Consider the following 18,575-nt stretch of genomic DNA (forward strand, 5'->3'; position numbering starts at 1 on the left):
TCACAAAGTGTGTAGGAAAAGGAGGCATTGGAATGCTCTTGTCAAATGGATAAGGACATATGTCTCTCATTGTGTATGTTGGCCTCAGTGTGTTTATGTCCTCCATTTTCTTTTGTAAGTCCCTGATTTGTTGCTCCAAATTGTTCTTAGGTGGAGATCAACTTCTTGGACCATACCCCATGCTTGAGGCACCAATTGGAGGAGTATGTTGCATATATGGATGATATTGATAATACACATGTTCATATGGTGGAGGTCTATAATGATGTTGCGTATATGGACCACCTGGTATAGAGTCGTGGTGAGGAATGGAATATCTACTTTGTCCTTGTATACCATACTCTATAGGCATGTCATGAGTTTGTTCTAGTGTGTTGCCCCCAAATTTGATGCGGGGTTTCCTTGTGTCCAAATTTTGAGCTTGCCTTTGAATATCCAATTGCTTTGGTGGTTGATCCTTAGCATTGATATGTGATTGAGCATATTTTTCTGCATAAGACTTCCATAATGGTCTGCGAAGGTGAGTATCGTATGCTTGACCATGTGTGTATGGGACCTCTAGGTTTTGAAACAAAGATGATGGTGATTCAGGCACAAGATGTGGTCCTCTATTTCCTCCACTATTAGGCCTCCTTTGATCCATGTTGAGGTGAGTTTGTTGCAAAGGTTGATTTTCCATTATTTGAGACATGTCAAAATCATGAGGTATCTTGGCTCCACTTTGTGCCATCATTTGTAAAAAATATTGTCTATCTCTCCTCATTATTTCCTCAACCAATTTATTGAAACGGGGATCCATAATGGATTCTTCCACATCTGCTGAATGTACAGAAAAGTTGTCCATATTGTCATTGTGTGTATCATTGTTGTTTGTAGTGTCCATGTGCTCAACATTTGGAATGTATCTATAAGCATCCATCTTAGGTAATGTAGTATGATCAGAATTAAAAAAGATATCATTATCATACTCATAGGAGCTCATGTCTGCGGACTCTTGAGCCTCTTTAGTTTCTCTCCTAGATTTTGGGGAACAAGTTTCAACCATGAACTAGGTGTGAGACTAGATGAAAATGGAAAGAGTATGGAAGACGAAGAGTTTGGATGGAATGTAAATGAATCTGAGGTGTACTTGCAATGTCCAAAGTGTAAGACCAAGTATGTATGTAGTAGAGTAGGTGTGACTTCCAAAGAGATGATAGTTTCTCTTGATGAGGTAAGTTGACCTTGACTCTAAGTAAGACCAAATGAGACCCAAAGGTGATAGACCTTGATGAGGGACCACTTAGCAAAATGTTGTTGTATGTAGTGTGTTGACAAAATATGATGAGGACAAGCAAGTGACCTTTTGACTCAAGTTTAGACAAATGTGAATGTAATGTAAGGTGTAAAGCAATGATGGACTTTGTGAGACCTAAAGACATGTTGAATGCTTGATGAAAACCTGAAGAGATAACCTAGGAAGCTCAATAAGTCTGAAACTGACTGTTCTTGTTTGCTGAATTATGAAAGCTCTCAATCCTGAACATAAACGTGTCTGTATACTTCACAAACACACTTAATTGATATAGACGCTATTATAAAAAACATAGACGCATTTCTGAGATGTTGTAAATGCAAAGTTGCTCAAAACATAGATGTGTTTCTGCAAAATTTGTGCAATTTTTTCCAATCTGTGAAGTTGTTGTTGTGACCAAATCTGATTTTTTTGACTATTTTTCATGACAAGAGGACACAATGTTGATGAGGACTCAATGTTTGCAAGTTTTAGACTCAAAAATGACTCAAAGAAAAGTGTGATGTCTGATGTAAAATTGTTTTGCATACACTTGAAGACACAAAAGACACAATTTTTTGATGTTTGGTCTTGAATGTTTGAATGTTTAAAATATGTCAAGCATAATTCTGATGTCTGGCCAAGACAATAGTTGTTGATCCCACATGGAGTTTCCCCTGAGGCTACACTATTTAGAGTGGATACTTAGATGCTTGACCCCACTAGCTCCACCCTTGGCACTTACTTCTCGGGGTAGCCAAGCATTAGTCCCCATGAAAACTTCCCGTGGAAAATTTTGTATCTCTACTAAGAACCGTATGTGTGTGGGCTGCTACTAGAGGTCCAACCTCCTACCCAAACAACTAGAAGGATTTTGGCTTCTAAAACAAAAAGGTGCTAGTAAGGGCATCTGCTCGTGTGGCCATACATGTGACACCTTCAGCTCTGTAAATACAGAAGGCTCCCAGTCGGTAGGGGTTACGCCCTTACAAATGATCGAATAAATTTGATCAAATGGATTTATAGGGAGACATAGTGTTGGTATGAACTAATCAGCACACGTTATTCATAGTTTTCACCATGAATACAGTTATTTATAGTGGTTTGGAAGAAGATGACTTTTCTTTTGCTACCACTTGGGTCGTTCTCTCCTCACTAGTAGTCCTAATGACCACACGGGGAGACAGACCCTCTAAAGATTAAATAAAAAGAGCCTATTGCTCAAGACACAAAAGACAATGATTCAATTTTAAAGCACCAATTGAAGTGTTTGCTAGTCTATGAAAACAAGGCACACAATAAAGATCAAAAACCCTTGCCAAGGTCCTGCAACAAAGATTTGTTAGTAGTTTGGATTGTTTCAAATGATCACCCCTTCCTACAAGCACACAAGTTAGGTAAATTTTAGATCCAAAAGACTTTGTGAAATAGGGGCCTTCGACAAAATGATTTTTCTTTCAAGACAAGCTGCACCAATTTCGTTAGCTAGATCTGCAAATGTTAGCTCAAAATAAACCAGATTTGAAAAACCGAATGACTAAAACTAAATCAATGAAAACCCCAAAATGAAACCAGTGCACATAGACGCGGTTACCATAAACACAAATGTGGATTCTGGATGCAGGCATGCTTCTATGAAATATAGATGCAGCTCTGGAACACAGACGCGGCTTCTAGACACAAACGCGCTTGAAAACCCCACAGACGTGACTAGGGAACACAGACACGATTTTCGGAATTTGCAAAAAATAAAAAATAAAATGTTGTCGAGGGTGTGGACATGATCCTAGATGTCGCAGACGTGATAGAAAACCAAAAACGCGATCCAAAAGTACACAGACGCGAAAATACCAAAATACTGTCGAAAATGTTAGATCTGCAACCTCAAAACACAAAATCTGCAACAAGGATGTTAAATGCAAAAGGGACAAGAGTCCCACCGGGCGTGCCAAAATGTATACAATGAAAATGGATAAAACAATAATAATATTGAAAGGCTAAATGAATTCAACCACAAAACCCTAGCCTAACAACAACAAAGATCCACCATAACATATGAAGATTACCTAAGACAATGCAAATCAAATGAAATCACAAAGATTATACCATCATATGTCCCATAGGGTTTGGATCTCCATTCTTCCTATCTCCATTGATCTTGCTTGATATATTTGCTCTCAGATTTTATGTGCACAAGAGCTCAACAAAGAACGGAATGTGGTTGCAAGTAGGATCACATATGAAAGGTGTAGTGTAGTTAAGTGCATAAATTGATTAGCCAGGGTTTGATAATGAAGGAAGCATCTCCTTATAGAAGACACCATAAGAAATGGAGGGATAAGATTGAGAGGTGTAAAAAGAGGTCGGCTATGATTAGAGGGTAGGTAAAGAAAATAATAAAATAATGAAAGGGTAGGTAGTGTATGAATTAAGAGATGAATGACATGTGTCATGGGTAGAAAAGGTTAATGAATTAATTAAATAAATAAAGATTTATTTAATTAATAGAAGAAGTGGGATCAATTAAATAAATAAGAGATTTATTTAATTTAAGAAAAAGGATAATTTAAATAAATAAATGTATTTATTTAAATGAGAAATAAGGCTAGAAGAGGATAAATGAATTAATTAAATAAATAAAGATTTACTCAATTAATAGAAGAATTTGGCTTAAGATAATTAAATAAATAAAATATTTATTTAATTAGACTGGACAATTTTAGGTGTCTACAGTAGCCATTGGGGGAAGGCCTATTTGTGCCTTAGAGATCATCAGTGAGTTGGTTGGATGATGAATGTAAGAAGTTGGTGGTTTGAATAAACAAAAACTTAGATTTTGCCCATTTTCATTGGTTTTCTGTACTGTATGATCTGATAGAGCATTGGTTGGCATGAAGTTTTGAATTGGTGGGATTGTGGTGTGAGTTCAAGTTCAAATGCAAGTGGTCTGACTCAAATTGGTGGAGTCTGGAGCAAGTTGTAAGCAGTTTATCAAAAACTATCACTCAAGGACCCAGTACATAGGGTTTCACCAAAAACATGACCCTAACCTCCAAATCCTATTGAGGAACTCATTGGACCTCTGGGAAATTCAGATTGAGGGTGTGTATATTTTGATTCCAAAGGGGTGGAATCTAGGAGTGAGTTTTGGTGTGGTTTCCACTATACACTAGGTTAAACAAAACCATGTGTTTAGCCTAGCCTTGAGGTGGAATGATAGAACAGTCATCTAAGGAAAGTTTGGGAACTAGTTTAAGGGTTTTTTTAGTTCATTATACACCTAAGGAACATGCCCAAGGGGTGAGTTAGATTCTACAACCCCATTCTTAAGTAGTTGCTTTGGAAAACAGACCTAATTAGGCCTATTAGGTCTGCCAACCTAGTAGGTGCTTAGGGGTGTTGGAGCAAGGTAATAACTCTATCTCTTGGAATTGGATGTAAGTCCCAAAAAGGTACTCCAAAATGTAATTTTTTCCTAGGGTTCTTTTAAGGAAATTTGAATTATTTGAGAAATACCGATTAGAGAGGGCTGCAAGAAATAGGCCTAATTGGGGGTTCCTTGACCCCGATGTAGTAGGAAGTATTCATACTTGGGTGAAAGGCATAGGATGAGAATCCTTGGTTGTCAAATATCCCTAACCCTCCTTAGAAAGTGTTGTATTTTATCGAGTACATTAGTGTGTGGGTGATTTGGGTCTTCTTACCTTCTTTTTGCCCACTCTGCATCAACTCTCTAGGTCTCTCACCTTTACCTCCCCAGGATCTATCTCTCACCTATAAATCTCTCCCCTCTCTAGTTCCTTCCCTCCCTCTCCACCTCTCTTAGGCCTTCTTCCTAGGGTTGGGGAGAGAGACATTGGGAGAGGTAGTGATTGAGAGAATGGAGAGAGGGTCGAGAAATAATGAGAGAGGGAGAGAGAAGAAGAGAGAGGGAGGGATGAAGGGATATAGATGGGGTTTGTTGAAAACAATGCAAAAAAATTTGAGGGGGGGTGAATTAGTTTTCTCAAAAACTTACTATAAATTAAACCACAAATCAGATTTGATAATTAATAGTTTAAAGCATGAAACCACACCACATCAATAACACACATAAAACCAATATTTTTGACATAGAAAATCTAGTTAAGGGGAGAACCACAATGGGAAGCTACCCACAATGAGATAATACCCTGTCAGAAGTAAGTGAAATATTACAATGGGGAATGCACATGCATTCAGGCACAAACTAGAGCTCACTGCTCAAACAAGAAACCCAGAAGGGCTACAACCCTTAGGGAAGGCTCACTTCCTTACAAGAAGTCTCACTGACTTACAAAAGCATTCAGATTACATCCAAAGAATCATGAACTGATGAAATACCATCTCCACATGCCTAAGTATAATTCTAGTTAATCTCACTATCAAAACTTCTCCACAACACACTTCTTCACATAACTTCACACAACTTCCCCGCTACTAAATGATTGATACAATATTTTCACATAGCATGATACCTCTCAATGATTATTATGTTTATTTATACAAGTCATCAACCCATGAAATAGAGGTCGGGTCAATGCATGCTACATATTACAAAAATATAATTACACATGCTATAACAATGCACATGAACCAAAACAATGTCGGCTAAGATATAGTCTGGACCTAAACAACCACCACAAATATGAAACACCTCCAAGAATTATGCCTCGATCATCTGCAAAATGTTGCCACATCATGAATGTCGCATAACACAAAGAACATCACCATACAATGAAATGATGGGAAAATGGTATCTCAACCTTGCATTTACATGAGGTAACTATTTATAGTAAGTTTACATTTGGGCATGAAATGGTGGGAAATTCTCCTTGAAGCTTTTTTTTGCTAGATAAGTCTTCCAGTAAAGTTATGTCACAAGATCACAACTAGTTTTGAAGATATTAAAGTTTCCATTTTGGAGGGGTGTAATGAAAGGTTTAAATTTAATTTTAATGAATTTAGAGGCCCTGAAATGCCCTTAAAAAATGGATAAAAGTGGTGTATTATCTTACAAGGCAATAGAGGACTTTGTGAGCTTTCTGGCACTTCAAACAACTCATCAATAGGACACATGACTCTCAAGTTATGGCCTCTGAAAGTTTTTACTCCTAAAATAGGAAATATAAAATGTATCAAACACATAAATGAGTTTTAAAAGGGAGGGACATGTGTTGATGTGTATTTTAACATGTCATAGTGCATCTAGAAGGGAGTTAAGGTCAACTCTACTTTATTGGGTGGTTTTAGCTCATGGTTTTGTAATACCATTTGACGGTTTCTTGTATTGTATCTCTTATATATGAGGTGTGTGAGATAGAGGTTGTGTGTAAGAGCCTTATGGAAATTGAGTTATCTCCGAGTCTCTAATTAGTGGTACTCCTGTGAAGAGCTTTCTTTGAAAGTATATTGTAATTTGTTATTGATTGTTGAATAATATATTGAGCTACTTTTGGAGTGTGGGGATTTTCTCTTGAAAGGGTTTTCCCCACATAAATCTTTGTGTTGCTTTGTTGTGGTATGCATGATATTTTGATTATTTTTTTTATTTCTGTAACTACTATAATGATTTGTAAAAGTTTTCACATTATCCTCCTCTCAAGGTTAGTGTAGGAAGTTTTTCTACTGCTTAACTTCCAAGTTACTATAAAATCTTCAATAACGCCCACAATAATCATTATGGACTGCCAATACACATAGAACACAATCTAGAAACATTCACAAGAAAAGTGAATTGCACCACAACAACCGCAACAACTCAAATTACTAGAATCATCATCATCTCTCTACCAGAGCTCAAGAACACCAACATAACTGACTATCAACCTAAAAGATTTGCTTGTAGATTTCCAAATCATGAACCAATCGAATTGAGGATACACATCAACATCCAAAATATATCCCACACATCCGCAAGTAAAGATATTAATATTTTAGAGTAATATAAAATATAAACCAGAATACGAAATAACATGAACAACTGAATAACCAACCATAATACCGAACCTCACAACTCGATCAAAACATCATGCAAACCTCTACAAATGGGAATGACCCATTGACAAACAACATACCAGAAAGCCTTTAATCTGCATCACCTCATCTCCAACACAGAGGCTGAACCAACACATTCAATCTAACTACAACACTGAAACATAGAGAGAACATATTCAACATATTCCTCTATCCAACAATTCTCCCCATATGTCAATCTTCCCATATGTTGACATCAATGACAAGTTATCAACCAATGTCCAATAATCTCTAACAATCTCCCCCTTTGGCATTGATGTCAACATATGAATGTGAAAAATAATCAATGCAAAGAAAGAAATCAACTCACAACAATCTCCTTGAAAATTACAAGGATCAGCTCCCCCTTTGACAAAAAACTCAAATCACAAATCTCTGATTTCCTACCCCAAAATGCTTTAGGGTTTTTCACATTCTCTTCTCTCCCCCTTTGAAATCAATGACAAAGGCTTGGGAATCAAGATTTTCTCCCCCTTTAAATTAGCTTCACAAATCTGTACATCTGAACCACTGAACACCAACACTGACTACTCTCCAGGTGAGTAGCAGCCTCACTCATCAATCTAGGTCACAAAATATCTCTATGAAGTTCACTGGACTAATGAAAATCAATGCATCATAGTTCTCTTTGAGATACTTAAGGGTATATTTAGGCAAAATATTCATAAAGATGTTTGCAATCTGTTCCTTTGTAGATGCATACTCCAATCTGACTTCTTTCTCATTCACCTTCTCTCTCAAGAAATGAAACTCGATTGATATATTCTTTGTTTTGGAATGCAACATTGAATTTTTTGAAATATTGATAGCACTTGAATTATCGTAGTATATAGCAATAGGCTCATCATAAATAACTCCTATATCCTTCAACATCTACTTTATCCAAATTACCTGAGTACAATTGTTAGTAGCAACAATGTATTCAACCTCTATAGTAGATAAAGAAATAGCATTTTTCTTCTTACTTTCCCAAGAGACCAACTTCTTACCCAAAAAGAATGCACCACTAGTAGTACTCTTTCGATCATCAACATCACCTACCTAATCAGTATATGTAAGAGAAATCAAGGTAAATTCATCATTCTTAGGATACCACAAACAAAAATCAACTGTCCCTTTCAAATATCTTAATATCCTTTTTATAGAAGTAACATGAGATTCCTTAGGATCATCTTCAAATCTAGAAACATGACTTTCAATATTCATTATATCAAGTGTAGTCTGAGTCAAATATAACAATCCACCAATCATAGATCTATATCTAGTCTAATTATCATTTGGAGAATCATCATCCTTTGTCAACTTACATCTAGTCACCATAGGTGTACCAACTAGTTTAGAGTCTTCAAAACCAAATTTCTTTAATAATTCCTTCACATTCTTGGATTGAGATATGAAAATACCTTTATCCAACTGAGTAATTTGCAATCCTAGAATGAATTTTATTTCACCAATCATAGACATCTCAAATTCATTGTACATCTCTTTAGCAAATTTCTTACATAGGCTACCATTTCCTCCAAATATAATGTCATCAACAAAAACTTCAACAATTCAAATGTTATTTTGATCAATCTTGAAATAAAAATTACTATTAGCAGTACCTTTATTGAATCCAAGCTTCATCAATTACTTATCCAATCTAGCATACCAGGCTCTAGGGGAATGCTTCAATCCATACAATGCTTTATTCAATCGGCAAACCATGTACTTTTCATTTGTCAGCTAAAATCCATCTGGTTTCTCAATGTAGACTTCTTCTTCCAACTCACCATTAAGAAAGGTTGATTTGACATCCATTTGATAAACCTTGACATCTTTGTGAGTAGCATAGGCAAGAAATAATCTAACAACTTCAATTCTATCTACTAGAAAAAAAGTTTCCTCATAATCAGTTCCTTAAACATGTGAATAAACCTTACAAACAAGTCTAGCTTTATTTCGAACAACTTCACCTTGTTCATTCAACTTATTCTGGAATACCCATTTAGTTCCATTTACATTTTTATCCTTAGGTCTAGGAACAAAAATCCATGTATCATTTTTCTCAATCCGATTCAATTCTTCTTCTATAGCTTTAATCCAATTTTCATCTTTACATGCTTCATCAACATCTTTAGGTTCAATCTTAGAAATCAAAAAAAAAATCTTTAGCAGGTCTTCCCCTAGTTCTCACACCTTTATTCTTATCACCAATAATTTGATTTTTTGAATGATTTAGCATCATATGCCTAGGAGTTTTGGGCTTTTATTGAATTTTCAGCACTTGAACTCTTTTTTCTACACAAGCATTCACACCTTTCTCTTCATTCTCTGACTTTTCCAAATCAATCTGAACTTGACTTTGGGTCTGCACTTGTTTTTGTTCATCTGAATTGGCATCCCGATCATCAAAATCATATTCGCAATATCTAATCTATCTTACATTACCTTCATCAACCTTCACATTAGTACTTTCAATTGTCTTTCTCAATCTTTTTTTATAACATTGGTAGTGTTGGATATTGTTGCTGCTAGGATATGTTGTTGTCATTGATGTCAACATATTCCATTGTTGCAAATGAGTTGTTTGGTGTTCCGGTGATTGGATTAAGCTGTTATGGATGGTTTATCTATTTGGGATGCTGGAATACTTTATTCCTTATTGGTTTCAATGACCCAGGAGATTTCTTGATTATATTATTTGATCCAGTTTGCAGTTTAGTCTTTCTATACAGTGGTTGGCAGAGTTTGATATTTGCTTTGGTGAGTTGCATGTTTGGGAGAATGTTTTGGATGTTCATGTGTATCTTCAGTTTAGATGGTTTGTGATTTGGTGCTTCACAAGCTATCTTTCTAGTATGAATTTCTACCATTGAGTATTCATGTGAGCTAGCATGATGATCGATGAAGATTTGTATAAGTGGTGTTGGTGCAGCTATTGTAGATGGTTCTAATGTGCTGTTTGTTGTTTTCTGATTGTTTCCTATCTTTCTTGGTGGCTCGCATTGATTCTTATGCACATTCTTGGTTATTTTTCTAACCCGGTGATATTCTTTGTGTTATGCAATATTATTGGTGGTGTAGCATGTTGCGGTTGATCTTGGCATGATTTTTGATGGTGATGCATGTTTAGAGATTTGGTTCAGGTCCATGTTATGTCATCTATATCATTATATTGGTTTGGTGGTACACATATGTATCGTGCAATGTAATATTGTAATTGTGAGTTGAGGGTTTAACTGACCTTGTAGTCAATGTTGATGATTTGTATAAATAGGTGATATAATCATGTAATTTGGTTATCGGTGTTATGTCTATATTATTAGAGAGTGGTGTATATGGTGCTTAAGAAAACTTATCCTTTGGTATGGTGTATTGAGAAAATATTGTTGTAGGGTAGATAAATGTGCTTAACCAGAACTGTCATCAGGCATTAGCATATGCTATCATTGCAGTTCATTCTTTCTAGATTGTAGTTTGAATCTTGTTGTAAGGTAGTGAACCTTCCCTAAGGGTTGGAGCCTTCCAGGTCATCTTATTTTGAGCAGTTAGCTCTAGGCAGTGTGTCCAAATGCATGTGCATTCCCCATTGTAATATTTTCACATACTACTATAGAGTATCATCTTATTGTGGGTAGGTTCCCACCATGATTTTTCCCTTAACCAAGTTTTCCATGACAAAATCTTGGTGTTATGTGTTGTGATTTCATTGCTCTTATCTTTATTATTGTTGTTGTTGTTGTTGTTGTTGTTAAGATTTGATATTGTGCTTTAAATGTTCTGATCTGTTGAAAATAGCTTCAGCCCCCCTTCTCAGTTTTCCTTCTTGGTTGCTGCTAGCAATTGATATCAGAGTTGGATCCTCTGAAAGAAGCTTGATCGCTTGAGGAGATCTGGGATGGAGACTTATGTGTTCAAGAAGGAAAGTTTTAGATTTTATGGAAGCAATTATACTGTTTGGAAGGATCGGATTGAATTTCACTTGAAATGCCTTGGAGAAGAATACTAGAAGATCACAAAGACTATCTACAATGTTCCTTAGAATTGACTAGTTAATGTTGTTGAGATCAAGGATGTTGAACATAACATAAGAGCTAAGGAAGCAATGCTAAGTGCCTTGACTGATTTGGAGATGACTAATGTGATGGGTTTGTAGACTGCACATGAGATTTGGAAGAAGTTGGAGACTTTTTATGAAGGATATGTGCAAGTTAAAGTTGCTAAGCTACAAAGCTTGAAATAGAAGTATGAAGCATTGAAGATAGAAGAAGATGAAAATATATCAACCATTATGGGTAAGGTGAATTTGATCTTGTCATGAATAATAGATGTTCCGGTGGAACTCTTGAAGAAGATGAGATTGTTGCTAAGGTGTTGAGATCCATGGCTCCTGCTTACAAACATAAGGTAGCTGCTATTGATGAGATCCAGAGTGTGACTATAGTGACTAGAGACATGTTGGTTGGAAAGATTATTGCATTTGAGTTGAGAGAATTTGCACAATCACATGGTAAATCTAAAACTACATTCAAAGTTGCTATATTTCAGGAAGAAGAAGTATGATCCAGGAGAAATTTCTTGTTGGGTATCCAGATTTGAATGAGAAAAGAGAGAGATGGAAGAGCAAGAAAGAGAACTGGATGATCTTGAAGCTCTTATTGCTCAGAGATTTCCTAAAGGAGCTGGTAAGTATGATGGAAATATACCTTTCAAATGTTTCTCTTATAATAAGATATGACATTTTTCTTATAGGTGTCCTGAGAGGATGTCTAGATATGATAAGCATGATAAATTTTAAAGGAATGATATATCTGATAAAAATGATAGATATGAGAAACATGATAAGTATGATAAGCCCTATAATCCCTACTACAAGTACATTAATTAGAAGAGATGTTATTATGCTACTGACGAAGGTGTAACAAATGAATAATTAGAGAATGGGAGTTTAGAAGATGAATTTGTATTTCTTGCTATCAAGGAAGATGATTCGGTATCAGTGAATCCTACAAGCTGCATTGTTGAGGAGAAAGCTTTGGCTACGAAGATTGAAGAGAAAGATGAATGGGTGATTGAGAGTGGTTGTTCACATCATATGAGAGGTGATAAAAGAAAATTTGTGAGTATGGAAAGGTATGATTGTGGAATAGTGAGATTTGGAGATGACAAAGCTTGTGTGATTCATGGTAGAGGTTCTATATCTTTCAATAGTAAGAATAATATTGATGATGTCTTGTATGTTGAATGTTTGAAGTATAATATTTTGAGTGCTGGATAGATGGTTGAAAAGGGATATTATTTGCAATTCAAGAATGGTAAGTGTAAGATCCTAAATGCATCTGGTATAGAGATTGCATCAGGCACTAAGACTAAAGGTAATATCTTTCACTTGAATGTTGGTGAGAAAAGTTGTTTGTTGCTCAGATTGATGAAATTTGGTTGTGGCATAGGATAATGTGTCATGTTAATTTTCACTACATGGTAAAGATAAGTTCTACTCAATCTAGAGATTGCCTAATATTGCAAAGCCTGCTAATCCGGTATGTAAGGAATGCCAGATGGGAAAGCAAACAAAAACTTCATTTAAGAGTAAGTTATGTTCATTTAATGGATTTCTAGATCTAGTTCATACTGACTTATGTGGTCCTACTAGAGTGAGAAGCATGCAAGGAGAGAGATATTTTATCTTGTTGATTGATGATTATTCAAGGATGATGTGGGTAACCTTTCTAAGGGAGAAATCAGAAGCGTTGGAGAAATTCAAGATATTCAAAGCTAGAGTGGAGACTGAGATAGGATTGAAGCTGATGAAATGCCTAAGATCTGATAGAGGAGGAGAATTTACATCAGGAGAGTTTGATACATTCTATGAGAGGAATGGAATTAGAACACATGTATCTGCTCCTAAAACCCCTCAACAGAATGGAGTTTTTGAAAGGAAAAACAAAACTATCTTAGATGTTGCAAGGGCTATGTTGATTGAAGGAAATGTTGCACAAATCTTTTGGAGAGAATTTATTAGCACTATTGTTTACTCATTCAACTGGGTGCATATTAAAGGTGATTCTAGGAAGACTCCTTATGAGCTATGGTCTGGTCATGTTCCTATAGTTAGACCTTTTAAATAAATTGGAAGTAAATGTTATATCAAGAGAGATGAGGATATAGGAAAGTTTGATGCAAGATGTGATGAAGGAATCTTCTTGGGATATTCTACTAAGAGAAAGGCCTATTGGTGCTACAACAAGAGACTGAAGATGGTTGAAAGTGCAAATGTAAAGGTGGATGAGTGTCTTGGAAAGTAGATTAGAGCATGCAATTATGATTTTGATTTTGTTCCTAAGCCTGTGCAGACTAAGATCTTGAAGTAGATTGATCTAGTGGAGACAATTAATCTAGATATTGCTACTCCTAGTGAAGAAGTGCAAGAACCTAAAAATCAGAACAATCAAAAGAAACCATGGTATGGTAGATTGAATCATTCAAAAAATTAAATTATTGGTGACAAGAATAAAGTTGTAATGACTAGGAGAAGGATTGTTGCTGAAGAGATATGTTTGATTTCAAAGATTCAGCCTAACGATGTTACAGAAGTATGTAGGAATGAAAATTGAATAAAAGAAATGGAAGAAGAGCTAAATTAGATTGAAAATAATAACACTTGTGAGCTTGTTCTGAGACCTAAAGACAAGAATGTGATTGGTACTAAATGGATGTTCTAGAATAAACTGAATGAAGTCGGTGAAGTTGTCAGAAACAAATCAAGATTGTTATGTAAAGGATGTTCTCAGATGGAAGGTATTGACTATGAAGAAATTTTTTCTCATGTAGGTAGAATTGAAGCTGTTAGACTGCAACTTGCATATGCTTCTTATAAGAACTTCAAGGTATATTAGATGGATGTCAAGTCAAACTTTTTGAATGGTGATTTGGAAGAGGAAGTTTGCATTGAGAAACCAGATGTATTTTCTCTACCTGATGAAGGAGATATGGTATGCAAATTGAAGAAAGATTTGTATGGACTAAAGCAAGCCCCTAGAGCTTGGTATGCTAGATTGGATAAGTATTTATTAAAGTTGGGATTTTGTAAAGGTACTGCTAATAGTAATTTATATTTCAAAGTTGAGAAAGATAACATTTTGATTGTTGAAGTCTTTGTTGATGATATCATTTTTGACAGTGGTGATGATTTGAGTATGAAGTTTGCTGATGATATGCAAAAGGAATTTGAGATGTCTATGATAGGTGAGATGAAATTATTTTTAGGACTACAGATTACTCAAAACGGTAAAGGTATTTTCATTTCTCAATCTAAGTATGTTAAGGAGTTGTTGAAGAAGTTTGGATTAGTTGATTTTAAGCCTATTTGAACTCCTATGGTGACTGGATGTAAGTGAATCAGACTTTGTATAGATCTATGGTTGGTGGATTGTTGTACTTAACTCAGACTAGACTAGATATTATGCATGTTGTTTGTCTTTGTTCTATATTTCAAGCAGATCCTAAAGAAACTCATGTCACTATTGTGAAGAACACTTTTAGATACTTGAAGGGAACTATTGACTATAGCCTATGGTATCTAAAGAATGATGGTTTCCTAATGTGTGCTTACACTGATGTTGATTAGGAGCTGGTGATGTTGATAACCAGAAGAGCACTACTGGTGGAGAATTCTTTTTGGAGAAGAAGTTGATTGCATGATTCAGTAAGAAACAAGATGCTACATATTTGTCTACTATTGAAGCTAAATACATTGCTATTGCTAGTAATTATTCTCAGGTACTTTGGATGAAGCAGATGTTGAAGGATATCAGAGTTATTTATGATGAGCCTACTATTATATATTGTGACAATTCAAGTGCTATCAATATTTCAAAGAATCCGGTGTTTCATTCTGGAACAAAGCATGTGTCTATAAAGTATCATTTCTTGAGGGAGAAAGTTAGTGATGAGGAGGTCATATTGAAATATGTATCCACAAAGGATCAGATTATAGATATTTTCACTAAGCCTTTGCCTGCATATACATTTGTCTATTTGAGAGACAAGTTAGTGGTCTATGTCCCTCTTGTTGAGAACTATATGCATGGAGTTGCATCAATCTGATGGATTTCAAAGCCTTATCTTTGTTCGGGTTGATGAGTTGGTGCTGCTACTAAGTTGGAGTAGTTAGTAAGTGATTTTGATTTTTTTTTGTGGATTTATCCTAAGGGGGATATTTTTCTTCTTAGAAGATGATTTTTGGGAAAGAGAGCATAATTTGTATTCTGTCTTTGGCATTGTTGTCAAAGGGGGAGAGAGTCATGTGAAAAACTGCTTTATTTTTAGAGCTTTGTGTGCATGATCTTCGGGGGAGTTTTCTCATGTTGATTCATTCCTTTGCCTTGATTATTTTTCACATTAATATGTTGCCATCAATGACAAAGGGGGAGATTGTTGAATATTGCTTCTTGTAGGATATGTTGTTGTCATTGATGTCAACATATTTCGGTGTTGCAAATGAGTTGTTTGGTGTTCTAGTGATTGCGTTAAGCTGCTATGTATGGTTTATCTATTTGGGATGCTAAATACCTTATTCCTTATTGGTTTCACTGATCTAGGAGATTGCTTGATCATATCATTTGATCTGGTTTGTAGATTAGTCTTCTTATGCAGTGGTTGGAAGAGTTTGGTATTTTCTTTAGTGAGCTCCAGTATGATCATATATTTGGTTGCAGTTTTGGGAAAATGTTTTGGATGTTCATGTGTATCTTTAGTTCAGATGGTTCATGATTTGGTGCTTCACAACCCATCTTTCTAGTCTGAATTGTTGTTGTTGAGTATTCCTTTGAGCTAGCATATTGATCGATGAAAATTTGTATAAGTGGTGTTGGTGCAGCTATTATAGATGGTTCTAATGTGTTTGTTGGTGTTTCATGATCACTTCCTAATTGTCTTGGTGGTTCACATTGATTCTTGTGTGCATTCTTGGTGATTTTTCTGATCTCGTGATATTCTTCATTTTATGTGGTATTCTTGGTGGTGTAGTGTGTTGTGGTTGATCTTGGTGTGATTTCTAGTGGTGATGCATGTTTGGAGATTTTGTTTAGGTCCATGTTATGTCATGTATATCATTATGTTGGTCTGGTCGTACACATATGTATCATGTGATGTAATTTTGTAATTGTGAGTTGAGGGTTTAGCCAATTTTGTAGTCAAGGTTGATGATTTGTATAAATATGTGATATAGTCATGTAATTTGGGTATTGGTGTTATTTTTGCATTATCAGAGAGTGGTGTATATGGTGCTTAGGAAAATTTATCCTTCGGTGTGGTGTATTGAGAAAAGATTATTGCAGGGAAGACAAATGTGCTTAATCGGAATTATCATTAGGCATTAGTAGATGCTATCATTACGTTTCATTCTTTCCGGATTGTGGTCTAAATCTTGTTGTAAGGTAGTGAACCTTCCCTGAGGGTTGGAACTTTCTGGGTCATCTTGTTTTGAGCATTAAGGTCTAGGCAATGTGCTTGAATGCATGTGCATTCCCCATTGTAGTATTTTCACATACTACTACATAGTATCATCTTATTGTGGGTAGATTCCCACTATGGTTTTTCCCTTAACTGGGTTTTCCATGATAAAATCTTGGTGTTATGTGTTGTGGTTTCATTTCTCTTATCTTTATTGTTGTTGTTGTTGTTGTTGTTAAGATCTGAGATTGTGCTTTAATTGTTCCAATCTAGTGAAAACTGATTAACCCCCTCTTAGTTTTCCTTCTTGGTTGTTGCTAATAGGTAGGCCTTACTTCTAGTAGAATAATAAAAAAAATCCTTCATCACATCTAGCATCAAACCGTTGAAATTGCATGAAGATTGCATTGATGAAGTATAGTGTTGTCATTGATGTCAATAGTAATTGGCAATGGAGTTGTATTGCAACCAGCAGTGATGCAGTAATGCAACCGGTAGTAAAGAAGTGATGGAAACTAATATTGGTATTTGAAGAAGAGTGATCAACCAGTAACCCTAACTGATGGAGCTTGGTGAATCAATTATGATGATGCATGTGATGAGTTTCAAAGTGGTTTTGGCATGTGAAGATAACTGTTTATCTTGGGAATGAGAAAATGCATAGCATGAAGTGATAACCACATGATGAGCTACAAGATTTGATGTGCAGTGATCCAAGAGTGGTTGAAGTTGTCTAGAACAATGTGTAGTTGATTGCTATGTAATATAACAATCATGTTTGAACTGATATGTTTGTAATCTCGATGAGATTTGTAGGTTTTGTGATGTGTTACTGACCTATTGTATTTTCTTATAAGGTCGATGAGTTGTTTTGTAATTGAGTTGGCAATTTGATTAAGTGTGGTAGTGTGATTGTTTCTAAACTAGGAGTGTCTGCAGAATGTTTTGAAGGTAGATTGGAGCAGAAAATGATATGACTAAGTAGGATAGTGTTATTACCAGATCAACAAAGACCCTAATGTTCTCTAACCATTGCAATAGTTAAATCCCTTAACTGGGTAAGCTTTAACAAGCTTGGTGTTGTCTAAATCCTCTAACCAAGTGATCCATTAGCTTGGACTTAAAATCCTCTATCGAGGTTACTCCTAACAGGGTATTGTAGTCAATCCCTTAACCGGGTGGTCCCTAACTAGATATGTTCTTAACAGGACATTATTATATAAGCTTCTAACAAGTCTTGGCTCCTAACAAGGCAAACTTTAGAAGAGTTCAAAATATTTCCAAGTATTCATCCCCACCATGGTTTTTCCCATTTGGGTTTCCACGTGAAAAATCATTGTGTCAAGTGGTGAATGATTTTGTGGATATGTTTTGATATGGTTGACATGATTAACTAGTAAAGCCACTTAGATATGTTTAGATGATCGGAAGTGATCTGAAATGAGCTATTCTTGATGTTAGTAAAGTTTTTTAGTGTTTTGGTCAAATGGTATGTGAGTTTCAGATCTATTACATTGTATTATTGATGTTTTGGTCAATCAGTAAATTTTGATAGTGCAGTTTCAGTTTTCAATACAGTGTAGAAACCAGTTAGTCCAGTGATTGGTTTCTGAGTTGGAATGAAGTGTGGTGAAATTTTAGTTTGTTTTCTATCTACTAATTCACCCCCCCCACCTCTCAATAGTTGACCGGATCCTTATTGATTCATAATAATATCAATTGGTATCAGACCATTTTAGGTCTTCTTGTGTTTAAGCCTAACAACTTGAGGTAAAGATCTAGGAGAACATCGTGAGGAAAGAAGATCCAAAGT

This window comes from Cryptomeria japonica, chromosome 3 (assembly GCF_030272615.1).
Source record: "Cryptomeria japonica chromosome 3, Sugi_1.0, whole genome shotgun sequence".
Classification (NCBI taxonomy): Eukaryota; Viridiplantae; Streptophyta; class Pinopsida; order Cupressales; family Cupressaceae; genus Cryptomeria; species Cryptomeria japonica.